The sequence below is a fragment of the Hemiscyllium ocellatum genome, unplaced genomic scaffold, assembly GCF_020745735.1.
Source record: "Hemiscyllium ocellatum isolate sHemOce1 unplaced genomic scaffold, sHemOce1.pat.X.cur. scaffold_204_pat_ctg1, whole genome shotgun sequence".
NCBI classification, from domain to species: domain Eukaryota; kingdom Metazoa; phylum Chordata; class Chondrichthyes; order Orectolobiformes; family Hemiscylliidae; genus Hemiscyllium; species Hemiscyllium ocellatum.
The window spans coordinates 1,114,213-1,142,055 of NW_026867957.1; the positions used below are offsets into that span (position 1 = coordinate 1,114,213).

Consider the following 27,843-nt stretch of genomic DNA (forward strand, 5'->3'; position numbering starts at 1 on the left):
TTATAGATTATTCACTCAGCGACAGTGAAGAGTTGACAATGTATGTGCAAATCAACAACAGTTTGTTTTTTTTATCACGTTTACAATTCCACAAAAATACTATTGAGAGCTTCTGACATAAGGCCACAGATGGGGATATTAGGTCAGGTGATCAAAAGAATTGCCAAATAAACAGGTTTTCAGGAATACTTTTAAAGGAGGAAAGCAGGTCTGAGAGGGTTAGGGTGGGAATTCCAGACTGTGTTGCCTTGGCAACAGGAGAAACAGCCAGACAAGTGAAGCAATGAATAAACACATCGTTGGGAGTCTGAAAGAAATGAGTTGTCAGGATCTCACAGGTTGTGTGGTGCAGGGAGACAGGGATGTTCACAGCCAGGAATTACAGCAAGAGTGAGAATTTTAAATTGTTGCTTGTTGATGGATCAACAAGTTTTGGTACAAGTGAGCACTTGGAGAGTAGGGTTTTAGATACTCTTGAGATTGCATGTACGTTGAATGTGGGAGGCTGGCCAGGAGAGTGTTTTATAACGAACTCTGGAGATAACACAGGGATGGACGAGTATTTCAGTAAATGGGCTGAGACTAGGGTGTGTTGGGTGACGTCACTGATGTAGAAATAGTGTTTTTGGAGTTGGGCTGCGCCTCCTCACCACTCCCCCTCACCAATTCACAGATATTGTTCCTTGTTCTATCTGTCAGTCTTTTCTGGTTATGTCCTTCTCTCCCATTCTGCTACAAACTAATATTTGACCTCACCGTTGGTGCAAACACATACTCCATCCCGACTCTCCCTTTCCTTTCTGAATTCCTTGTATGTGGTGTCCCTTAAGGATCTCTCCTTGGTCCCTCCTGTTCCTCACCTACATACAGCCAGGAGGTGACATCGTCCAAAAGCACCGTGTTAGGTTTCACATGTACACTGACAATGCCCAGCTCTCCCTCCCCATCATCCCTCTCCATTACTCAGTTATCAAACTGCTCATCACATTCCCACTACGCAATTGGCTGCAGTTTCCTCCAATGAAACGTTGTAGTGGTTAAACTTGTTGCCTTCAGTTGCTATTACAAATTCCTTTCCCTGACTGTTGAGCCCCTCCCTCTCCCTGGGAACTGTCTGAGACAGAACCATACTCTTCACAATATTGCTGTCATGTCTGTAACCCCAACGTGACCTTCTGATCAGACATCTACACAATCACAAACACCACGAATTCCAATCTCTAAAATGTTGCTTGTCTCCACTTCACCCCAGTTCCATTGCTACTGAAACCCCTTAGCCGTGTCGGTGTTGCCTGAAACTTGACGAATCTAAAACAGAACCCGTGATTCTGTGACTGACCCAGAATCTGGTTCCAGACTCCCTCATGTTGGGAAACATTCTCTCAGTATTTACCCTGTCAAACTCCTTAAGAATCCTTCATGTTACAATGAGATCCCCTTTCATTGTTCCCAAATCCAGTGAGTGGAGTCCCAACCACTTCAGCCTTTTCTTAAAAGATAATCCCTGCAAACCAGGGTTCATCCCAGTCAGGTTTCTGTGAAATGCCTCTGATGAAATGTTGCATTTCCTTAAATAAAGGGACCAAACCTTCTGTCATTACTCCCAGATGTGGTCTCACTTCAATTTATAAACTTCATAAAGTTCCTCTCAGGTATATACTCCAAACAACTCCCTTTAAACTTGCACTGATGTTGAAATGCTCAGCAGGTCATGCAGCATCTGTGAGGAAAACTCAATTAAAGTTTCGGGTCTGGTCACCCTTCCTCAGATACGTTAACTCTAATTTCTTTCTAGACCTGCTGCTAGACCTGCTGAGCTTTTCCAGAAACTTCTGATTCTCTTCCTGGTTTACAGCATCTGCAGTTGGTTCGGTTTTCATATCCTTTAAACTTGCCATCTCTCCTCTAGAATATGTCATTCCCACCTTGGGAAAAAGATTCACATTATTCGTTTGGACTCCCCTACCCTGGGAAAAAAGAAACCATGACTAGTCACCCTATCATTGCTCCTTATAATTTTATAAAGTTCGATAAAGCCACCTAAAGTGTCCAGTGCTGCAGGGAAATAGCCTCAGCCTATTCAGCCTCTCCCTATGATTCAAATGTTCCAATACTGGCAACACCCTTGTAAATCTTTTCTGAACTCTTGCAAATTTCCCAACATCTTTCCTGTAAGAGGGAGACTGGAATTGAAAGCAGTCTGGGGATTCCAAAAGTGGCCGAGCCAATAAACTGTACAACCGAAACATCATCTCCCAACTCCTATCCTCAATGCACTGCCCAATAACAGCTAGCATACCGCACACCACCTTCACTGACCTGTCTACCTTCAACCACACTTTCAAGGAACTATCAACCCACACTGCACGGTCTGTTTGTTTGTCAACACTTCCCAGGAACTTTTCATTGAGAAGTTGAGTCCTATTCTGGTAACATCTTTCTGAAATCAGGGAGACTACAATTGAATGCAGCATTCTAACACTGGCCTGACCAATGCCCTACTCAGCCACACCATGACCTCCTAACCCCTATACTCAGTGACAGAATCCCTACAGTGTGGAAGCAGGCCTTTCGGCGCATGAGACCATACCAACCATCGGAACAGCATTCCACCCTAACTCTGTAACCTACCATTACCCAAAGCTAATCCAGCTAACCTGCATGGCTTTGGATTTGTGGGAGGGAATTGAGATCACCCAGAGGAAGCCCACGCAGACACACAGGGAGAATGTGCAAACACCACACAGACAGTGGAATCGAACCAGTGTCCATTTATTGACCAGCGCATTCCATTAAAGGTCAGTGTCCTAAATGCCACATTCAGCACCTGATCTCCCTGAAACCCCACTTTCCAGGAACTATGCAGTTGTTCTGAGCCCTTCAGAAGGAATGAAGGTGAGGAGGAGAAAACAGGAACAGGGTTGAGTTGTAGTTCTATAAAATAACTCTCCATCTCTCCCCTCTCTGTTCCCCCGTCTCCCCACACTCTGTCTGGTCCCCCCCCCCCCTCCCGGCGGTCAGTCCTTTGTCGCCCCCCCTCCACCTCGTCGGTCGCACTCCCCCGTTGGTCTGTCCCACAATCTGTTGGTCTTTCCCCCCTCTGTCAGTCGCCTCCTGTCCGTCGCACACTTGTCTCTTTGTCCCCTCTGTACACCCCCTGTCTGTTCCCTTCCTCTCTAATCCCGCTTTCTGTCCCCATCCATTTCTGTGCCTCCCCTCTCTATCCCCCCTCTCTGCCCCCACCCATTTCTGTCCCAACCCCCTCGATCCACCCCCTCTCTGTCTACCCTCCCCTCCCAGTCCCCTAGTTCTGTATTCCCCCCTCCGCAGGGAAAATATCTTGTCTATTTACCCTATCCATGCCCGGCCTGATTTTTAAAAATCTCTTTCCGCTCACCGTTCAGCCTCTGACGTTCCAGGAAAAACGGCCTATCCAGCCCTGGCAACATCCTATAATTCTTTTCTGACCCCTTTCAAGTTTGAGAACATCCATCTGATAGGAAGGGGACCAGAATTGCATGGAATATTACCAAGTTGCCGAATCAATGTCCTGTACAGCCGCAATATGACCTCCCAACCCCTACACTCAATGTTCTGACCAATAAAGGCAAGCAGACCAACTGTCTCCTTCACTATTCTATCTACGTGCTTCTCTACTTTCAAGGAACTATGAAACTGCACTCCAAGGACTCTTTGTTTAGCAGCACTCCCCTGGAACTTACTATAAACTGTAATTCCTGCTAAAGTTTGCTTTTCCAAAATGCAGCAGCTTGCATTTTTCTAAACTGAACTCCTCAGCCCATCACCCATCTGATCCAGATCCTCTTGTACTCTGAGGTAATCTTTTTCCCTGTCTACCACACCTCCCATTTTGGTGTCATCCGCAAACTTATTTACAATACCTCTTATGTTCACATCCAAATCATGAATGTAAATGGTGAAAAGTACTGGATCGAGCACTGATCCTTGTGACACTCCACTGGTCACAGGCCTCCAGCCTGAAAAGCACCCTCTGCCTTCTACCTTCACGCCAGTTCTGTACTCCATACGATCTAACCTTGCTGACCAGTCTCCCATGAGGAAACTTGTCGAACGCCTTACTGAAGTCATGTAGATCACGTCCATGCTCTGACCTCAGCAATCCTCTTTGTTACTTCTTCAAAAAAACTGAGTCAGATTCATGAGACATGATTTCCCATGCACAAAACTGTTATTAATATCCAGGATTTAACTCTGTACATTGGTTATAGGTGTTAATATTCTGGATGAAGTTCAAGTACACCAGCATTTTGTTAGTGAGTGTGTATTGAGTCTTGTTAATGTCACCAACATAGTTGAGTTCCTTTTGAAAGCCAGTCCCCGTATCCCTTGCCCACCAGGAAATAGTGGCAGTGTCCTTACCTCTGGACCAGGAGGATCGGGCTCAGAGTTGAGTAACAGCATCTCTGAAAAGGCTGATTGGAAAACGTGCCCAAGTCACCAAGCCATACTGTCTCCCAACTGTTCCTGCCTGAGCCTCTAAACAGAACCTTCCTGTAGTTTCTCTCCTGTCAGACTCTCCCATTGCTCAGTTTGTCCAGGATCACCTCCTGCGGCTGCACTGACCTGTCCATCCCCCAGTGTCCTCCACATTCATTCATTGTTTACAATCCCATTACCCCAGTTCTCCAGCCCCATTCCTTCCCGTTTATAGAGATGGCTCAGTGGTTAGCATTGCTGCCTCACAGCACCAGGTACTCTGGTTTGATTCCGGCCAAACCCAGAGTTTGTGCATTCTCCCCGTGTCTGAGCGGGTTTCCTCCCCCAATCCAAAGATGGGCAGGACAGGTGAATTAGCCACTTCAAATTGCCCCTCATATTAGTTACATTAGTCAGGGGTAAATATAGGGGAGGGGAATGGGTCTGTGTAAGTTACTGTTTGGAGGGTCGGTGTGAACTTGTTTGGCCGAAGGGCCAGTTTCCATACTGGAGGGATTCTGATATATTGGGCAGCAGCTGCTGTCAATCACCCGGACTCCTGTATGATCGGGAGCACGTGCTGTAGGAGGGGAGACCAGTGTATGGGCACAGTGCTAGCCAATTGTGGGAGTATGCACAATACGGGTCAGTGCCAGGGAGGGAGGCTTAATCTGTCATTGGTGGCAGCTTCCTCCCTCTGGGATCAGGACCCAGGGGAATGGCCCCTTTCCTGCCCCCCCCCCCCCCCCCCCCCCGACATGTGATCAGACTATCAGTGGTGCAGCGTTTCGCAGAAAGTTATCAGAACTCTTTGGTGAAGATCCAGGGTTTTTATGGAAAGTGACAAGGATGGGCCTGCAATTCAAGCTCTAATTTGGTTCATTTCAGTAAGACGGGTTTTGGCCAGAGTGTGCAGGATGGTTGTCATCAGAGGATTCCCTAACAACATGCAACCCCCCCCCCCGCCCCCCCCCAACCCCGGTGGACTCAGAGTCATACTCATTGATTTGGTTCTTAGTCCGCAGACAAGAGCTAGCAAACTGAATTCAAAGAGAGGAGAGAGTGTGAGAGAACTGGGTGTGAAGGGAAGGAGTGAGGAGATTGGTTTGGATTTCAGTTCACAGAAAAAAGAAATTGTTAGACTGAGAGTTAAAACTTTGGGGAACATAAAACTACAATTTAATACTATAATTGTCTTCTTAAGATCCATCCTGTATTAATATGGTGAGTTGTTTTCTCAGTTGTAGTAGGGTACTGAAAGGGTGGAATTGTGGATGAGAAATTCAAATTGAACTTCATGTTCAGATCTGATAGTTACTTGATCAGTGCCGATCTGAATATCATTGGCCTTTTCATGTGGAAGGAAAGGTGTGTATTCTGTCCGTGGGCGAATATTTCAAATCTCAGTGTGACTGGAAAAAATACGGAGGTACAGCCAAGTCCATGTTAGGGTGGTGACTGTGGAGAGGGAGTTCATTTGTTTTTGAAAGTCTGAAAAAACGTGGCTCATTTCCCAGGAACAATTAAGCCACAGCTTTGCTTTGTAGAAGGACAAGTCTTTAATTAACCATGCAACCAGAAAGACACAAGGATACCTGCACCATGGGAAACACTATGAAAATGGGATTGTTGTAAAGGAGTTCATTCTCGATCATGGATTGTAATCCATTGGCGTTGTCACGTCGGTTCCAGTGCCGTGGGGAAACACTGGAAATATGATGAATGCAGTGTAGGTTTCAGTTATTAAACTGTAAAAAGTGCAGAACAATTTAAAAGGATGTTGTCAGGGCTCAGGGGCCTGAGTTATAGGGAGAGGTTGGACAAGTGGGAATTTTTTTTGTTTAGAGCAGAGGAAACTGAGGGGGTACTGTTCTACAAGTGTATAAGACCATGAGGGGCAAGGACAAGGTGAATGCACTCGGTCTTTTACCCAGGGAATCCAGGACTGGAGGGCATCAGTTGAAGGTTAGAGGGGAAAGAATAAAAGGGAAGCTGAGGGGCAACTGTTTTACACAGAGGGTGGTATGTATATGGAATGAGCTGCCAGTGGAAGTGGTACACTCTCACAACAGGTAAAAGACATTTGGACAAATACATGGATAGGAAAGGGTCAGAAGCAGATGGGCCAAGTGCTGGGAAATGGGGTTAGTGTGGATGGACATTCTGGTCAGCATGGGCCAGTTTGGGCCAAAGGGCCTGTCTTTGCGGTCGGATTCTGTGACTCTAACTGCATCTGCTATTTCTCCCACTAACTCTGTTGGTATCCTGGGATGTATTCAATCAGGGCAATGAGACTTGTTTACGTTTAGCTCCATTAGCTTGCCCAGCTCTAACTGTTTCATGATAATGGTTATTTCTAGGTCCTCCCCTTCCTCAGTCTCCTTATCAATTACTGGCATGTTCTTCGTATCCTCCACTGTGAAGACTGACTGCTGTGTACTCATATTTTGAACTCTACTGGATAGGAATAACTAGGCACAGAACTCTGAGAGGTCTTTTTGAGTCTTTTATTGATGCGACATGGCAGTTACCTGGATAGTGTACATGCAGAACACCTCCAGGCAGCATCAGGTAACTCCCTGCCTGTCTGATGTAAAGCTCCCATTCTTATACCTTTGTGGTTTGGGACTTTGAATAGATTCTGTCTCTCAGTATTATCTCCATGGCAATGGCAGTTAGAAAGTCTAGTTCAGTTTAGCACTTTGTAGTTAAAACATACACCCCTGTGGCTCCCTCAAGTATCTGACAGGCACTTCAGTTTCAGTGGGACTGTCTATCAGGATTCTGATATGGAGGAGCCGGTGTTGGGGTGGGGTGGGCAAACCTATGAATCACACAACACCAGGTTATAGTCCAATAGGTTTATTTGGAAGTACAAGCTTTTGGAGTGTGCTGTGATTTGTAACTCGATCAGGATTATCTCTATGGTAACAGTGAAGTGCTTCAACAATTACAGAGGCCATATGTTCCCCACACAATAGGTTCTTCTCTAGCAGTGTAAACTGCTATTCTGGCCCTGGGGATAGCTACTCATCACTTTTCTCCCGAATCCCATCTAGCTTTCTGTTGATCTTTAAAGTTTTTCTAATCTTGTAGTTTCTCCTTGGTCTTTGCTAATTTGTATGCCTTCTATTACAATTTGATAGACTCCCTTATTTCCTGAGCCACCCATTGCAGATTACTCCTTTTCCTACAATCTTTCCTTTTCCCTGATATATACTTTTGCTGAGCACTTCGAAAAACTCCCCCACTGTCCGTCAACTTTCCCACGGTAAAGTCTTTGCTTCCAGTTTACATTAGGATGAGGCAGGAGTTGGCTATTGTAGTCTCCTTTGTTTAAGCACTGGATCTTGGATTGGATCTAATCTTCCAGTTTTCCAGTTGTGTTCTAAGTTCAACCAGACTTATCAGAAGTCTTTTATCGGATTACGAGGGGAGGCGAGGTGAAGTTTCCTGGGTGCTTTGCGTTTCATTGTCAAAGACCTTGGCTTTGTATTAAAGTACAGGATGGATATTCACAACAGAGTATTCTGGACGGTGTGAATGTCCTCACAGTCTAAAACCATAAATCACTGTCTCCCCTCAGTTTAAAATTGCAAAATCACTATCTCCTACACGCTTCCTCACTATCTAAGTTTGGAACACTAATCCACCTGACTATCCTACATTTTCCAAAATCTCCTTTGGTGAAGGTGGTGAGTTTTGGATGCAGCTTTCCAGTTATTACCGTAAGAAGATGAGCACTGGGTACAGGAGAGGCAATGCAGCCCTTCGAACCAGCCCCACCATTTAATACGGTGATGATTGAGCTCACCTCGGTCTCAGCTGGGTTTTCCCACCTGCTCTCTCTCACCCTTCATCTCATTGCAAATTCAACATCTGTATCTCTTCATTAAATCTGCTCATTGTCCTGGCATCCACCGCATTTTGAATAGGGAATGCCACAGATTTGCAACACATTGAGATAAGTACATTCTTCTTCATGAGAATAGAATAGAGTCCCTATAGTGCAGAAACAGGGTATTCATCCATCGAGTCCACACCAACCTATGATGAGCATCCCATTCAGACCCACCCTGTCCCTGTAACCCTGCATTTCCCATGGCTAATGGCCTAACCGGCACATACATGGACACTGTGGGCAATTTAGCATAGGCAATACCCCTAACCTATACATCTTTGGACTGTGGGAGGAAGCTCGAGCACCCTAGGAAACCCACACAGACACTGTGAGAACATGTAAACTCCAGACAGTCGCATCTGGCTGAAATAAAACCTGGGTCCCTGATGCTGTGGGGCAGCAGTGCTCACCACTCAGTAACCTTTCTGTCTCAATTGCCAGTTTCAGTCCATGAAGCAGCCAGTTACATGCCCCAGTGAATTGAATTCTAGCAGCAGCATTGCCCTGGTAGGAGAGATTGAGGAGCTTGAAGCTGTCTTCTCTGGAGTATCTAAACATGAAACACTTCAAATGAACAAAATCGTCAAGAGCTCGATAGGATAGATACAAGAAGGATGTGCTCCTAGGCGGGTGTGCCTGGAATAAAATAAGCACTAACTACAGTATCTTTACCCAGCATCCCCTTTAGCTACATAAATGTTGAAGATTTATTTGCTGCTCTAATTCCACTCTCTCGATCACTCCCATTTTTAACTGCTGTAATGTTGATGACTGTGCAAATGTATAAAATTTAATTTAATCTGTCCCAAAGACTCTCTGTACCTGTGTCTCACTCGTGTTCACCGAGACACTCATTCAATCTGACCTCTTTACAAACCCTGCTCTGATATTTCCTTAGAGGGCTCAGAATTAATTATTCACAGAATTGTTACTGTACAAAAGGAGGCTGATTGGCTGATCAGCTCTCCAAAGGATCACCTCACTGAATGCCATTCTTCTCCCTTTACCCCATAAACCTTCCAATAACACCAGCGAGTTCACAACTAACCACAGCGATTGGATTGTTTTGTTTGTTCATGGGATCACGGCATCACTTGCTGGGGCAGCATTTGTCATCCATTCTATCTGCCCAGGAGATGGTTCAGATTGTTAACTCAGACAAAAAGACAGAAAGAAAGCTGCACATTTAGATCGCACCTTTGATGACCTGGGGCAATGAAACATGAATCAAATCCAATGATTTCAACCTCAAATCTCTGAAAATACAGACACAAAGCTTCCTACTTGTACCAGGCAGTCTCTCCAGCGTCCTTTATTTCTTGAGAAAAGAGGTTTAAGCTGTGTACCCGTTCCTGGTGATTGTAACCTCTGTGTCCTTGTACGATGTATGACTGAACCTTTATTTTCCTGTTCCCTGTGAGCGACATCAGCAGCAGAAACAGGTCCTGACCTGTGCGGGTTTCGGTTGGAGTATTTGTATTGACAAATTCATTCTCATCCTCACATACAGTGTGAAATTGCTGTAAAACAGAAGGAAAGGATTGAGTGAGAACCAACAGAAACACAAAGGCAGTGTGTGTACCTGAGCTGAATGAACCTGGCATGAGGAAAACGTGTCGATAATCACAACTAGTTAGAATCACAGAATCACTGAGGCGCACAAAGAAACTATTCAGTCCATCGAGTCTGCAATGACCCTACCTCCATAACCCCACATTTTCCATGGTTAGCCCAACCCACCTAACCTACACACTACAGGCCCTGTTAGCACGGCCAATCCAGCAAACCTGCACATCTGTGGGAGGGTCACATATTATGTCTAAGTGCTCAGGATTGTGGATGAAGGCTCACAAACACTTGACTCTGACACAAATGCTCTTTTTTTTCCAAAATAAAATCTGGGGGCAACTGCAACCGGAAAGATTTCTGATTATCACATGAGGAAGAGAATTCAAAACTCATGCCATTGACCCAGGGGGCGCAGTGAAAGTTACAGAGGTCTGGGAACCATCAGAAATGTAACAGGTTGTGAGCAAGGTGGGGGTGAGACAAGGACAAAAGGACAGTCTGTCACTCAGGGGAAGACCGGAGAGATTAAGCAGCAGAAATATAATCCCTCAAGGCCACGGGGAATGGAGTTAGGGCTGGGAAAGAAACAAGGAAGCAAGGTGAGCAGCTGCCAAAGAAATACATTGAAAAAACAGATCATAATCACATAGAGGGCAGAGTACACAGTCTGAAATTGTTGCTGTCATTGGTGAGTACAGAACGCTGTAAAACCTGGATCGTTCTATTACAGCCAACACATACACCTCAATCTGTGCTGTAACTTACTGACAAATTTACTTGAGTTTAATATTCTGGAGAAGTGTCAAATAAATCGCAATGATCCCATTCTGCAGACTTTAGTCCATAGCCCTGCATGTTCCAGCGTTTCAGTTACAACCATGTCCTTTTATTCTAATGTGATGCTGGCTACTGCCTTTACAAGCCCATCAGTGAGTTCCTGCCCCCCACCATCCACTCCCCTTCTTTCTGAGAATTAGTTTCAATCTAAAACCTCCAGTTTCTGACCTCTCTGTTAATGAATAGCTCCTTCCTATTCACTCGATCTGGATTCCTCAGCATCTTATCACTTCAATTAAATCTCAGCTCATCCTCCTCTGAAAACATCCCCAACTTATCCAACCTTTCCTCAGAGCAGACATTCTCCAATCACGGAAACATTCTGATCAATCTCCTCTGTACCCTCTCTGGTGAGAACACATCAACGTGGGGACGCGGAGTGAGTGCAGTACCTTAATCATGGATTAATTTGTGTTCCTGACATTTCCAGTGTCACCTCCGTGTTCTTGTGGTTGTCGCTGATACAAGAAGTGTTCTGGTTTTCCCACGTGGAACTGGATGTGCACTCCATGGGGCTGGGATTCCCTACCATTTGTTAACTAATCCTAAATTAACTTCAGATTAAAACAAGATTATCAGTTACCAAATAATCAACTTCTTTCATTATTCTCAAGTTACTTTTTTAAAATTATTACTATCTAAACACAACAGGCTTTAATTTGCTGAACAAGTATTCAGGTATCTTCTCTGTTAGAATTACTTGAAGATTATTATCTTCAGCTACATTTGGTGAATTGAACACTGTAAATATATGAATATCAAATGGATTTGAGTTTGACGGTAATTAATTTAGTCTGACATTCGTGTTGATTAATATCAATATAAACAGCAATGGGGTTGATTCATACCTGCCCTCTGGGCAATTAGGGATGGGCAGGAAATGCTGCAGGGCCAGCGCTACCCTCATCCTGTGAATGAATAAAGGAAAATAAAAGTCTCTACCCAGTGTGAATGTGTACATGTTCCACAATGCTGTGAACATTCCCAAAGCTAAGTTCTCTATACGCAAAATAACTTGAAGGACTGCCAATACCATTGTTCATTACTTGGTGTGAAAAGAGAAAAAAAAGTCCTTCAAGTTGTGTTTATGAGTAAATTCATTGGTGTCTCAGCAGGATGGCTGCCTGAGGGAATCCCTTACCCTCCTCCCCCCCCCCCCCCCCACACACACACACAGACACACACAGAGCAGGTGAACAGCTTCTCCCCAGTCTGACTGGTTTTGCCCGTTTCCAGGTGGGAATGGGTAAAGAATTCCCTTCTGGCATTCCCCACATTTCCAGAGTCTGTCCCTAGTGTGGCTGCACTAGTGTTTTGATTTCAGATAAGTGCTGGCAGACTGTTATACACACCATTACGCACCCCACCCACCGCCCCCTCCCCTCCCCTTCCCAGAACCCAGTGTAAGGCAGTAAAACATTATCTCCTGCTGAGGAAGGACAGCCTGTGTTAGACTGAGTAGGAACACTGAGCAGATTTACCTCAATGACAATTTAATCGGTGACCAGAGCACGTTAAGCAAGTCCACATAAAATGCATTATAGCACAGAGAGAGGCCCATCAAATCCAAGCTGGCTCTCTGTAGCAGAATCCAATATTCTCATTCCCCATACTTCCCCCAAACTCTGCAATTTTATTTCCCTCGGATCTGATCTAATTGTTTTTATCAATCATTCATCTTCTCTGCTTGCACTACCATAATAGGCAGCATGTTCTGCATATTTCCAGCCAATACAGTCAGCAGAAACACTTGCTCATCTCCCGCTGTATCAAAACTTTACATCTGATCTTAATTCTTGTGCGATCACCTATTGAATACAGATATTTTTTGTCTGCTATATCTAGGTGTGTTATAATCTTATATAGCTCTATCAAAAATATATTCAACTTGTTTAATTCAAAGAAAATACAAGTTTCTTCAAATCAATTCACTGAGTGCATTTTCTTCATCAGTGAACCACACCAGTAAGTCTGTACTCCACACTCTGAAGATCACTCATATCATTCAATATTGATGTCTAATTTGTTCCACAAATCCAGACGAGACAAGTTTTCTGCACAACAGCAGTAGTTTTATTATTGGACAGCTGGCGGGAGTTTCAAAATGTCTCTAAAGTAGCCGAGTGTCTACTTGCAGAGACTGTTCTTCGTGAATCTCTGCCTTACCCACAGAGACAGTATATTTAATAGGAATTAGACAAAGACATATCAGTCACATGGGTGATTGTCATTACATAGTTTAAAGCAGGTAATTATGACCTTACAAAGCTTGATGAATGGCGATGTCCTGTGGTAAAGTGTGAATGGATTACAGAAACTGATTATCGTATTGTTCATGATTATGTGTTGATGGGAAGAGATTAAGGCAGAAGGGTTCTTCCTTCAGTAAATGGGGGATTCACTTACCTATGCTAATATGGAGGGGAGGTAAGACAATGGGAGCGGGAGGCAGTTTAACAGGGTTGTGCCCAGGGCTCTCAGTCTTGTCTGGAAAGGGCAAATTCCTCTGTCTGGGGTTACGGGGGAATCCACATGTGTGGCTGCAATGCGTTCTATTTTGAAGGTACAGTCCGCCTCCCCCTACTGAGGTGTTCTGTCTGTATTGTAAGAGTACAGGCCTCGTACTGTTACAATGCAGCAGTAAGGCTTTTGGCAGGAGAATGTTTAACCCTTGAGTCGCCAATGCATCCTGAAAGAAAGCAAAGTATGGAACTGGCCCCTCTGTGGTATTTTAAATTCCCCATTCTGACCAGGAATCTGGTGACCAGAATTGGATGCAATGATTGACTGTGACCTAACTAGAGCTTTGTCAATGGTCAGCATCTATTCCATGAGTTTGTTATCATTCCCTCTATTAATGAAGCCCAGTATCCTATACATTTACTCAAAACACTTTGTGTTCTCTCTCCTTAAATGATTTGTACACATTGTCCCCATCCTGCTGTCCTGCTCCCTGTGTCTGTTCCAATCAAATATATATTCCCTTTCTACACTGCTTCTCTCAAAATGCATCAACTTACTGTGTGTTCTAATGAAGAGACATATTCCACTCAAAATATTATCTCTTGCTCGACACATTCTACACGCCCCAGAAAACAGAACAGGACAGCACTGGGATAATCGGCCCACTATGTCTGTACGGATCATGATACCATTCCAAACTAATTCCATCTGCCTGTATATGGTCCATATCCCTGCCAACCCATGTCTGCTTATGTGTCTGCCCAAATGCCTCTTAAACATTGTGATTGTTTCTGCTTTTACCATCTCTCAGGCAAGTACATTCTAGTCACTGACCACCTTCTGCATAAGAAACTTGCCTGACATAACTTCCTTTAAACCTGCACAGACATTGTTGGAAATGCTCAGCAGGTCATGCAGCATCTGTGAAGAAAAATCAGTTAATGTTTCGGGTCTGGTCACACTTCCTCAGAAACGTTATCGCTGATTTCTCTTCACAGATGCTGGTAGACCTGCTGAACTTTTCACAAAAATGTTTTTGTTTTTGGTTTACAGCATCTGCAGTTGTTTTGGTTTTCATTTCCTTTAAACGTCCCCCCTCTCCCCTTAAACCTATGGTCTCTAGAATTTATCATTTCCACCTTGGAAAAAGATTCAGATTATTCACTCTGTGCCTCTTGGTTCACCCCGCAGCCACTGACTTTCTAGTGACAACAACCCAAGATGTTCCAACCTCTCCCAATCCAGACATCCTGGTAAACCTGTTTTCAACCTCTCCAAAGCCTCCACATCCTCCTTATGTGGTGATCAAAACGGCACACAATACCCCAAAGGTGGCCTGATTACAGTTTTATATTCACTCCCCTGACAGAAGAAGGCAAGCCTGCCATCCACCTCCTTCACCACTTTCAGGGAGCTGTGAACGTGCACCTGAAGATCTCCTCTGTATATCAATGCTGCTCAGGGCCCTTCCGTTTAGTGTATACATTCTTCTTGCAATGTGCCTCCCAAAATGCATCACCACACATTTGTCCAAATCAGATCTATCTGTATTTTCTCCGTATAACCTTCTAACTGATCTTTCTTGCTGTGTCCTTTGACAACATTCCTCACTGTTCACAGCTTCATCAATTGTACCATCTACAAACTTGCTAATTCAGTTGTTTACATTTTCTTGCTAATCACTGATATATGTTGCAAACAACAGATGTCCCAGTTCTGATCCTTGTGGAACAGATGCACTGGCCACAGACCTCCAGCCAGCAACATACCCCTGCACAACTGTTGCTGGGAGAAGTATCAAAGAGGAGCCTGAGTTTAGCAGCGCGGTGACCTTTATACAGCGTTCCTCATTTAAGCATGGTGGGAGAGTTCCCTCTCGAGAACTCTGTGGCTTCCCCAGCCAAGTACAGCTGGGTTTCCTTCATGCTTTCCGGTAATATTTTCACTCGACCTGATCTCCTGGGTTTGGAATGTTAGCTCGGATATTTCTGTGCTCCCTTTCCCAGTTTCTGATTCGCTGTCCCTCTGCAACTTCCCCTCTCAGCTCATGCAGTTGCTTTGCCAGTTCATTCAAGAATTGTTTGACCCTATCCTTGCCATTGGACATCTCGGGCACTCCCACTGCCACACCCTGTGGCACCTGCGTAGTCCATCCGGTCACTAATTCAAAGGGGGACTGCCTTGTTCCCTTTGCTGGAGTTGATGTTAATTTAATTAGGATGGTGGGGAGTACTCTAACCCATCTCTGCCTGTCTCTGGGAGGGCCTTAGTCAGACTAGCTTTCAGTGTCTGCTTCATTTCTTCTGCTGTACCTGAGCTCTGGGGGTGGGATGGGAGATGGGATTTCTGTTCAGTACCAAACAGGCCACAGAGCTGTTTAACTACGTTCCCTGTAACATGTGTCCCTTGGTCAAAATCTGCAGGGGAATGCTTCCACCCACTGCGTAAACCTGTTTATTAAGACGCAGCAAGATTTCCTTCCCTGGGATTGGGATGGGTGTCTGTGTCAAATCCATCTGTAATTGTTCCCATGGGCCCCTGGGTCCCTGCTGCTGCCTCCATTTTATCCTGATTGCTTTCAGTGGCTCACACTGTGAACACACTACACACCTTCGACAAAACCTTGCTTTATCTCTCCCTGTTCCAGGCCTCCCCTGTAGTGGAGCATCTGATATTGCATTGTATCCTGCTAAATATGGGCTGACCCATGATATGGTTTTAATAATGTTTGCCTTATACAGTGTGGTGGCACTGCTGGATCATCCAGACTCTGTCTTGTCCTATTACTGCCCCACCTTTTTCCCATTCCTCTTTCTCCTGTTGTGGGACTGTTTCTGGGAATATCTTTAAACCTTCCTCTCTCACTTCTGCAGCTCCTGCCACTGCCATCTCCTCAAATGTCTGCACTGTTTCAGTCAGTATTTTACCTGCCTTATCCACATACTCACTGCCCTGTTGGTGTGGGGTTTCTACTTTCCTGTGAGCTCTAATCTTTATTACTGTTGCTTCATTGGGAAAGTTAGCTGCTTCCACTAACTCTCTGACCGGTTCCTCATGCTCTATGTGGCCCCCAGACAAGGTGATGTACCCTCACCGAGCCCAGACCAACACATGGTCATGAACAATACCAAAGGCATGCTGACTGACTGTGTATATGCTGACTCCCTGACCCCTGGCTAATGTCCGTGCTTCTGTCAGGGCTTGTGATGGTTCTGCCAATCTTGGCCTCCACAAAAGGCCTCCAATAATTAAACAATCTAAAGTTTGCCTTACGCCTTCGCGATGTGCAGATGGATAGTTTTAAAATCATGGTCTTTTGTTCCAATGGGATTATCCCCTCTGCCTTCCTGATTTGATCTCCCTGATATGATGTCCCAGGTACGCCTCTACTTACCTTCCCAGTTGCACTCTCTGTGGGTTAATTTTAAGCCCGGCCTGCCTGAACTGACACAATACTATGTTTAATATTTGGATATGTTCTTTCTCACCAACTGAGGTAATGAGGTGTTGGTAAGATTAAATAGACTAACTCCATCAGCCTTACATCGGTGGAATATTATGGGATCCCTGAGATAACTGGATCCAGGTGTACTGTTTTCCTTTGATAGTAAACATCAGCTTATTCTGCCATTATGGACCAGACCCCATTCACAATATCAAGGGCTGAGACTATATCCTGTTGCGATTTCAATCCATTAAATACAGTGGTGTGGTTTGCTACTGTAGGATACTCTTTAGAGGCGGATTTACTGAGGGAGGTATAATCAATAGTGAGGTGGGATGAGCCGTCTGGATTCAGTGAATTAGTCTGGGATACTGTCGGTCTGACTGTTCCCTGCTTCTCTCAATCTGTTACTGTCACAATGACTGCCTCCTCAGCCCCAGCTTTAATGGGATCCTGTGTGTGTGGGGAGTGAGAGGGCCCTTGATCTTTACAGGATCCACAGATAATAATCCACATTCCTGTTTGAGTTCCCCACACTGCTGTTTGGGACCTAGCTATAACTCCCCAGATTCCCTGACTGTTCCAGTCTCCCTGCAATGCAACTACTCTGAAGATGTCGCCTCTCCTTTGCTTCCTGTCTCAGGCCTGTCCAGGTTGTTCCCATATTACAGTTCAGGTCTCTACATCAATAGTTGCTCCGAGCTGTTCTAAAATGGCAACTCCCAGAATGGTCCCTTCCTCAGTTTCACACTCCCATATCTGAGTATATTTTGCCATATCGGTGATCTGCATCGGATTATTTCATCCAGCTTCCTCGATTCCCTCTCCAAATGCTCTCATTTTAGTAATTGAGAGGGTGGGGGCAAATCCATATCGGTAACTGATATAGCTGCTCTGTATTAATATTTATTAATACAGCAAACACAGCATCAATAAATATTCATGGGCTATGCATGTGCCTACGTGAGCACATGCCACACACAATGTGAACATCTATCTCCCTCTCTCTGCCTCCGTTCCTTGGCTATGTGCCCTTTCCTGCTTCCCTTGTAATATTGTGGGTCTGATTACCCTGCCTGTATTGAATCTATTCTTCTGTGTTTCTGCGTTTGCCTCAGCTCTCATGACCAATTCAGCATTTGGTTAGAATTATCTCCCACTGGGAGTCCCATGTTTATAATTACAGTTAAATGGGGTCCCATGTCATCTTTTAAACACATCAAACCTATTTCATCATCACACTTTGGGGTTTGGTAATCCCCCGTGGTCCTTACACACCTCAGGCTTCCTCTCTGTATGATCCTCGATATTACCCTTGGCTCCATGAGTCACCAAGGTTATTTTAGACCATTCAGCCTGTCCCCTCCCCAGTGTGTCCCTGCAATATCTGTAAATGCCTGGAGGCACTGGTCAGCTGTGCACTGGGGGGGACCGACTCACACCCTCACCCTCTCATTGCAGGGACAGCTTCTGATGTACACGTCAGAGTATCTTGGCCTGAGAGATCTTGGCTGACACCATCATCGGTGAGACTGTGTACCTCAATTAAATAATCCATATTGTCTCAATAAGGCCCATTAATACCATTTCTCTATCAGGCTGGGTGTTCATTCACCAACACCTGTCGTTCAGCCGGGTAAACGGTTCAGGTTTGGTTTCTGTCAGTTCCCTTTGTTGCTCCCTACTGTCTAGCCACGTTGAGCTTTGATGCCGAGCGGTGCCATGGACACGGCCTTCTGGGCCTTACAGGGCAGTGGGTCATCCCACCCATTGCCGTCCCTCTGTCCATACGTGGGCGCTTCACCATCTAACCTGTTCTACCCAGTGTCACCATCCTCACTGCCTTCTGAGGAGAGCGGGGCACTAGATACATCCCCCACTGTGACTGCCAGCTGGCCCTTTGGCTTTAAGGCCTCACGTCTGAGAGGCACCACCTTCACTTGTTCCTATTCCCCATAATAATGTAACACATTCTGTCCTTCCAGGAATAACACAGAACAAAATGTGAATTTGGTTTTACTTGAAATATTTATAACTTGACATTCACTTTACAGATCTATAGAGGTGAGAATTGTACTGTGATTATTTAAGTGAATTTAACATGATCATACAGTGAAAATAACTCTTAACGTCAACGACAATGAATGAACTGAATAATATGTGATCATTTGTACCAGTTCTTGCAATGAAAATTTGATTTTATTTTAATGCTTGTCACCCATTACACCATGGGCATTGTTATTAGGGAATAAAGTAATGGAAGAATATCAGAGAAAATCAATAGACTTTAATTTTAGCTTCACTGCAATAATGAACCAAAACAATATTTGGAAATATGGTTAAACTACATAACAAAGTTTCCAGTGTCATTATTGACATGAAAACTATTTTAGTTTGCAAGTTGTTTGGCTCTAAGAATAACTGGAAATGAAATGTGATTATGAATTGACCATTTAAAATGTACTTTGAAGAGAATAATTAGATATATTTTTGGAGGAAATTAGGGATTAATAGTTTAAAAATGTTTGGAGGTTGACTGTGATTATTTGATTGAGAGAGGCTGCATGATTATAAAGACTAATTCACCTTTTTCATTGCATTGTTGGTTTCACTAGAATCTGTTGTGGTCTAAGCTCTTGTTGTGTGCAATGGACTGTCACTAATAGCTTCATTAACCTGCGAGTCTCAGATCAGGTTTCCTTTGTCTGTAAGTCAGTCTGTAAGTGCGCGACACACCTGCTTTTCTGAGGGGAAACAGCGACTCTTTTCAAAGGAAATAAGTGGCAGTTCACACAGCATCGGCAGGGAAGGGTTTTTCTGAAGAATTTCATTGTCTATCTATAAACCGATGGTACCTGTGTTTGTCAGTTTGTGGAGAATTTAGCCCCTTTGTTCTCAGCTGTTTTATACAAGCAGTTGTTTCATTATGTCTTTGCCAAGAATGTTGTTTACTTTCCCCTTTTACTGTGATTGTGCAGGTTAGAATATTCTGTGAATCAATAATGTTCAATAACTGAACATTGAATAGTTTAGACTCTAACAGAGCAGTTGCCTTGTTTTCAGCTAATTATTCATTTTTTTTATTTCCTGGTTGTGTTGAATGTTACAGAAACAGGCTCTGAGCAATGTTTCCATTCACTTGTGTTGGAGCCACTGACAGCCACGTGGTCAGTCAGTTTCAGGCTGATGGATCAGTTTCTCTGTCCTATTAGATGGTGCTCACTTGCTCAGTTTCCGATGGCTCACCTCAGCGTCAGTCCATCAGCTGCTGAAACCGTCTGTTCAGCATTTGTTCCCTCTCACCGTGACTATTCCAATACAGTCCCAGCTTGTCTCCCACATTCTACCTCCATTACCTCATGATCACTTCAGATTCTACTGTCTGTGTCCTTGCAGCAAGTTGTGTCAGACACCTACCTCAGTTTTAACCCGATCTACATTATGTTCAGAAAGATATTTTCAAAATTTGGTTCACTGCTTTTAAACCTACCCGGGCCTTCACCCTGTCCTCCCTGTGTAATTCCGCACCTCCCTGGGGTATCTGCACTTATCCAATTCCAGCTGTGTGAGGGTTTCTCACTTTGTTCTCCTCCCTGTTGGTGGCTTTAGTTTCAGTTGCCTTGAACCTAAACTTGGTCATTCTGTTCCCCCATTCCCTTCAACGCTCCTTAATTCTTCCTGTTTGATCAAGGTTTTGGTTCCCACCCTTTGTAGCTCGGGAACAGTCCTGTAGTATCATTGCTGAACTGTTAATGCAGAGACCCAGTGAATATTCTGGGGACCCTCATTCGAATCCCACCACGACAGATGTGGAACTTCAATTTAATAATCATCTAGAATTATGAATCTATTGATGAAATTATTCTCGATTGTCAGGAAAAACCCATCTGGATCACTGGTGTCCTTTAGGGAAGGAAGCTGCCATCCTTACCTGGTCTGGCCTACATGTGACTCCTGACCCACAGCAATGTGGTTGGCTCTTATTTGCCCTCTGGGGAATAATGCTGCCCTCTGCCAGTGGCACTTACATCCCAGTGAATGAATTTTAAACAAAGCTCTCAGTCCGGGGATCATGTGAGAGAAAAGCAGAAGGTGACCATTCAGCCCCTCGAGCCTGCTCCACCATTCAATAAGACCAGGCCTGATCTGTTTGTGATTTGTATTCCATCTTCCGCCAACGTCCCTTAACAAGAATCTATCAATTTGTGTCTTAAAATACTCAGTGAGCCCACCTTCTGGGGCAGAGAGTTCCAAATTTGCACAGCCCTCTGATGGGAAACAAATATCATCATCGCTGTCCTGAAAGGGTGAACCCAATTTTAAAGCAGTTCCCTCTAGTTCAGGAATGACTCACAAGTGGAAACATCCTTTCCACATCCACCTTATCAAACCATTCAGGATGTTAGATACTTCAGTCATGTCACCCCTCACTCTTCCAAACTCTAACTGTAACAAACCTATCCTGTCCAACCGATCCACATTTTATTTCTGTCACGCCGGGTGTGAGTGGGGTTGAAATGTTATGTTATGTTTATTATGCAGTGAATGTGTTGCTTCACTGTGTGGGGTCTAAGAGTCAACATGAGCCATACTAGCTTCCCTGTCTCACTGTATTACATATATCTTACATCACTGTCGTGTTTCCATCCCTCCCTACCACAGCTAACTAAAAAGAATGACAAAGATCGAGAAAAGTTGTTAGAAAATTTGTTGTTGCATAAAAGGTATTTAATCTGTTTGTACAGATTGCATTGTAATTGTAGTAACCAGTTAATTAAAAGTTACTGACAAAATATTTTAAGAGGATCTACTGTTGGTGGTGGAAATGCTGCTGGTTCATATAAGAGAGGGCTGGGGTGAATACTGTACTTGGTTTTGATGAGAAAGTTGAGCAAGGTCAGATTCTTTTATCTTTTTCAATAAGGGGCAGAGATTGCAGCTAGGACAGTGTGGAGCTGTTTTGATCTTGTAGTCATTTTAAAAATATTTCTTTGATGTGATGTGGGTGTCACTGGCTGGGCCCAGCATTTATTGCCCGTCCCTAGTTGCCCTTGAGAAATTGGTGCTGAGCTGTCTTCTTGAGCCGCTGCATTCTACCTGCTGTGGGTATACAGCACAAAACTGTGAGGAAAAGCTGAGGCACTTGGGTCTGTTCTCATTGGAGAAAAGAAGGTTGAGGGGAGATTTGATAGAGGTGTACAAGATGATTAAGGGTTTAGATAGGGTTGACAGTGTGAACTTTTTCCGCTAATGAAGTCAGCTGTTACTAGGGGACACAGCTTTAAATTAAGGGGTGGTAGGTATAGGACAGATGTTAGGGGTAGATTCTTTACTCAGCGGGTTGTGAGTTCATGGAATGCCCTGCCAGTAGCAGTGGTGGACTCTCCCTCTTTATGGTCATTTAAGCGGGCATTGGATAAGCATATGGAGGTTATTGGGCTAGTGTAGGTTAGGTAGGATTCGGTCGGCGCAACATCAAGGGCCGAAGGGCCTGTACTGTGCTGTATTTTTCTATGTTCTATGTAATACCTTGGGGTGGGGATTTCCAGGATTTTGACCCAGCGACAGTGAAGGAACAGCTATATATTTCCAATTCAGGGTGATTAGTACCTTATCGGGGAACTTGAAGATAGTTGTCTTTGCATCTAGCTGCTGCTCTTGTCCTTCTCGATTGAAGTGGCCATGGGTTTGAAAGGTGCTGGTTAGTGAATTCCTGCAGTGCATCTTGTAGATAGTATACACTGCTGCTACGGAGCATCAGTGGTGGGGGTGGGGGGTGGATACTTGTGGATGCTGTGCCAATCAAGCGGGCTGCTTTGTTTCGTATGGTATCAAGTTTCTTGAGTGTTGTTAGGGCAGCACTATCCAGGCAAGTGGGGAGTATTCCATCACACTCCTGAGTTGTGTCTGGTAGATGTTGGACAGGCTTTCAGGAGACAACAGTTGAATTACTCTTGTAGTCACTGTGTTTATGTGCTGAGACCAATTCAGTTTCTGATCAATGATTATTCCCAGGATGTTGATCGTGGGTGTTCAATGATGGCAACACCAGCGAATGTCAAGGGATGGTGGTTAGATTATTTCTTATACGTGATGGTCATTGCCTGCGTTTGTGTGGGATGTATGTTACTTGCCCCTTGTCAGCCCAAACCTGGATATTGTCCAGATCTTGTTGTACTTGGATTTGGACTGCTTCAGTAGCTGCGGAGGGAATTAATTATTAACGTTCAATAACCATGGAATTATGCAAATTCCTTTTTCTATCAAATGTCATGGACTGTATCTTGTTGTCACTCTGATATTCACTTTGGTTATCTCCTTACTCTCTTCCTGATTCAGACACAAATGTTGGATCATCGATCAGGATAAAATTACATCAATTTCTCCTTCTTCACGGTGCACTGATAGATTTTGAAAATCTAAGTGTTGCTAACATCTAATTATTGTTCCGTTCAGTCGGGGGTATATTTATGCTCAGTAAATGCAATAATGGCTCAGTACATGAAGTAATGTGAAGATATGGCAGTGTACAAACTCACAATGATTGTGAATATCAATTTTTATTTTAACCATATAAACACAGTTGGATTGTTTTAATTATATTTGACTTCAATGCTCACATTCATTGTATTTCTGATCACAATAAGAGTGAACTATTTCTTGTGACAAAATTATTTAAAATTCATGTCACTTTTTTATGGACGCAAAATAGAATCAACACCCGTTTGTTCTCTCCTTTTACCCATCGCAGTCAAGTTTGAATTGTACTATGCTAGCTTGATGCAGCACGGAAACAGGCCATTCAGGCAGCCCGGCCAGGTTCCCTAAACTAAACTAGCCCCATTTTCCTGTGTTTGTTCCATATTCTTCTGGACGTTTTCTATTCATGTAACTGTCCAAAAGTCTTTTAGATGTTATAATTGTATCAGCCATCGCCTTTCCTCTCACAGCTCATTCCATGTGAGCCAAACACACTTTGTGAAAAAAGTTGCCCCTCAGATCCCTTTTAAATCTTTCCTCCTTACCTTAAATGTAATTTACACTGTAGAATCTTTATGACTGCAAAGTTATTAAAAGTTGAGAGGTACTTAGAAACAGCATAATGACATTCATAGTTTAGTCAGTGAACGGAAGCAAATAAATTCAAGATATTGTGAACATTACAATGAACAACGGATACAAGTTGAGAAAATGTTGGATTGAAAAATAACTCAGTAGACACTTAGATATTTTCTAATCAACTCTGATGTGCTTTGAGACATCTCTGTTGAAGTTTAGAATTGAATCCATACCTCCTGGTCTTTCAGTACAGACATTACCAGAGCCCTACATAATGTTCCTATGCAAGAAGGGCAGGACTATAATCACATACTTACGCTGGTTACTCACAGGGAAAACTGCTCAAATATTTATTGTGATAATCAGACTGGGTTGTATTCGACAATTCCAGTGTGTAATGGACTGATAAAAGGAATTAGTAATTCATAAAAATGTTGGAACGAAGCGACAATGATCTTAAACAAATATAAATCTCATGATAATCAAGTAATTAAATATGTTTAAAGCAGTTATTTATGTACTCAAAATTAAACTGCTTTGTAATGCTCATGACTTGGAAGTAAAGCATTAGTCATTCAATGTGACTATTAATCGAAAGATAATTTCCCTCATTTTCACAAAATTGTGATTTCTAAGAATTCAAGATTTATTGTAAAAGAATAGAGCAAACATTTGTTAATTCTGGTTTGTATACACAAGAAACACATGAAATTAATACAATGTTTAACATGAAAAATACTTAGCTCTTATTGTAATAAGTAGAAATATAGAAATGTTAGCATTGAAATGAAATACAATTAATACAAGGACGCAAAAAACTGTGGATACTGGAAATCAGACACAAAAATATCTGATAACAAATTTAAGAATGATGAGAAACCCATACTGCAATGTAATTGTACAATATGTTGGAAAGAACTGAAATATTGATGTGAAAACTAGTTAGTCATCTCTTAATTGATAAGACTGATGAATGATCATTTAATTAAAATGAGAATTCAAATGAAAGAGAATGAGATAGTTACTATGAGTGTTGGGTGAGAAAACTTTGCTTGATTGCAGGTGAGTTGACCTGAAACGAGTGTAAATATTTCATCATGATACTGGCACCAAGAAATAATAGATTCAACTCTCATGATGGTGTGATAATTGAAATTACAATTAAAGAATAATTAATGTTGGAACTAAACACTTAAAACGATTCAATATTTTCACAGCAGTTTGTACTAGATATTCAATAAGATCAGTAAACTGAGAATTAAAATATTGGGTTAATTTCAAAACAAAAATCACACCTTCAGAGATTATTCGTCAGAATAGTTTTGTCATTGAAAGAAACCTCATTTATTCAAGAATTCTGCATTTTCCTCATTTTCTGTCTTTTTCCCACAGGGATCTGCACTGGAACCCTTCTGTTTGCGGGACAAATATATATAAGTGACATGGATTAAAATCTAATTTGGTGAGTTAATAAGTTTGCAGATAATACAAAGTTCAGTGCAGTTGTGGATAATGTAGAGGGTTGTCAAAGAATGAAGCAGGAAAAAGATAAATTGCAGATATGGGCAGAGAAATTAAAGGCAAAGTTTAATCCATACAACAGTGAGGTATTTCACTTTGGGAGCTCAACTATTAAGGAAAAGTAGGTAATGGCAGGACCCTGAACAGCTTTGTTGTTCAAAGGGATCTTGGCGTTCAAGACCATGGCTCCCTGAAAGTGACCATGCAAGTAGATAGGGTGGTCAGGAAGGTAAATGACATGCTTGCCTTTATTGGTCAGGGAACTGATTACAAGAGTCAGGATGGCATGTTGCAACTTTATAAGACTTTGGTTAAGGCATACTTAAAGTATTGTATTCACTCCCTATTCGCCACATTATAGGACGGGTATGGTGGCTTTGGAGAGGGTACAGAGGGCATTTACCAGGATGCTGCCTGGATTTGGAGACGTGAGAAAAACTCAGGTTGCTTTTTTGTGGAGTAGCGGAGGATGGAGGAAGAATTGATGCAAGTCTGTACAATCAGGAGATACGTAAATAGGGTTGACAGTCAAAATGGTTTTCCCAGAGTTGAAACGTCAAAAGTATGTGACATGCGTTTAAGGTTAGGGGAGACAGTTCAAGGGGCATGTGAGGGGCAATTTGTTTTTTACAAAGGGAGTGGTAGGTGTCTGGAATGAACTTCCAGGGTTGGTGGTAGAGGCAGATACATTAGGGCTTTTTAAATGTTCATTTAGATAATTTGGAAGGATATGGACCAAGGGTAGACCGAAGGGGTGAGTTTATTTTGCATTATGTTCCGCACAACGTTATGGGCCAAAGGGCCCATTCCTGTGTTGCACAGATCTTTGAGAGAAAACTCATGTCTAACACATATGACATTTAATCTAATCAATATTTAGTCACTGGTGTCAAAAATAGGAATAAAATAAGTAGAGAATGAACTTGACTCTAATCTAAAGATATATTTTATCATTTGGTATTGCTTTGGTATTTTTTTCTGAATTATCAGCTTTGATGGAGATGTGTTGAAAATGTTTGCAGTTACTGATCTGCTGAACCAAAATGACCCCTTTTAAACTGATGATTGGACTAGAAACCTTTTAGAAAAGTTGAAAATATTCGGTAAGGTGAGATGCACATCATAATTTAATCCTATATTTCTTATTGACAATACTCCAATAAAACTTTTTTTTTATGTCTATACCAAAAAGATTGATTTTCCATCCCATGCTCATTGGAAATATCTGAATGCCACTCATTTCAACAATCAAAGTAACCATAGCCTCATCGATTCAGAGATATCTAATGACATTTCACCAATAATTACTGTTTACTTTAGAACATTGTATGTTCAAACAGCAATGTGAGATTTCTCTTTAATATTCAGTTCACTGACAGCATATTAATAATTTAGTTATTGCTAATATCTAATAACTGATCAATCCAGTAAGGGATAGAAAAGTGGAATTATGGCTCAGTACATCAACTGATGGAAAGATATTGCAGTGGGGGGGAGGGGGGGGGAGGGGGGCATGTAGCGGAACAGCCAGCAGCCAGCAGGTAGTTACAGTAGCTGATCCCAGCTCCTACAGGACAGATGGAGGCAATGGAGGAGCAGGGAGCCAAGGAGGCAGAGGAGTGGATTCGTATAAAAAACAGGAGGGCGAAAATGTGCCCGGTCACCAAAACCTCCTACCAAAGGGGGAAATGACAGCTGCACGGTGAGGATACAGGCAGCTCTTCGGATGGTGAAGATGGGTGGCACAGTGGTTAGCACTGCTGCCTCCCAGCGCGAGAGACCCGGGTTCAATTCCCACCTCAGGCGACTTTGTGTGTGGAGTTTGCACGTTCTCCCCGTATCTGCTTGGGTTTCCTCCACGTGCTCCGGTTTCGTCCCACAATCCAAGAATATGCAGTTTCGGTGAATTGGCCATGCTAAATTGCCCATAGTGTTAGATAAAGGGGTAAAATGTAGGGGGAAGGGTCTGGGTGGGTTGCGCTTTGGTAGGTCTGTGTGGACTTGTTGGGACGAAGGGCCAGTTTCCACACTGTAACTAATCTAAGCTAATCAAAGATGGGCTCAAGGAGGGTCATCACCAGAAGAAGAAACAGAGCACTGCGGGGAGAAAGGAGGGTGGAACCTCCCAAACAGGAAACGATAAACCCTCTGATGTGACTGCCAAAGGCCACCCTTCACCAGGTGTAAACCAGGAGGTACCCACCGCCGCACAGCTCTAGGTAATTGGTAGCAGCGACCCTCTTCATATCTGAGCTGAGGATTAGGGAAACCATTGTGTTCTTATGTTAAAGCCAGATGTAGATGCCGTGTAAATGGAGTCAATGGACAGGAGGTTGGTTTCCTTCATGGTATGGGCTGTGCACACAACCTTCTGTCATTTCTCTTACTGTCCTGGGCTGGGCTGTTGCCAGTCCAGGCCATTATACACCCGGATGGTTGGCTCTCAGTGGTGCATTTGTAGAAATTGGTGAGGATCCTTGTGAGCATGCCAAATATCCTGAGCTGCTGGAGAACGAAGAGGGGTTGTTGTACCATCTCGACTGTCACATCTACGTGGGAAGTCCAGGACAGACTGTCAGTTATCTTCACT

The 27,843-nt window shown here is 43.4% G+C and overlaps 1 long non-coding RNA gene across 1 annotated transcript; it reads left to right on the plus strand.

Moving 5' to 3' along the window:
* Positions 1-3: 3 nt before the first annotated feature.
* On the plus strand, positions 4-26,275 carry LOC132810958 (uncharacterized). Its single transcript, XR_009643172.1, has 3 exons — positions 4-40; positions 25,125-25,194; positions 26,244-26,275. It is a non-coding gene; the product is annotated as an uncharacterized LOC132810958 (long non-coding RNA).
* The last annotated feature ends 1,568 nt before the right edge of the window (positions 26,276-27,843 follow it).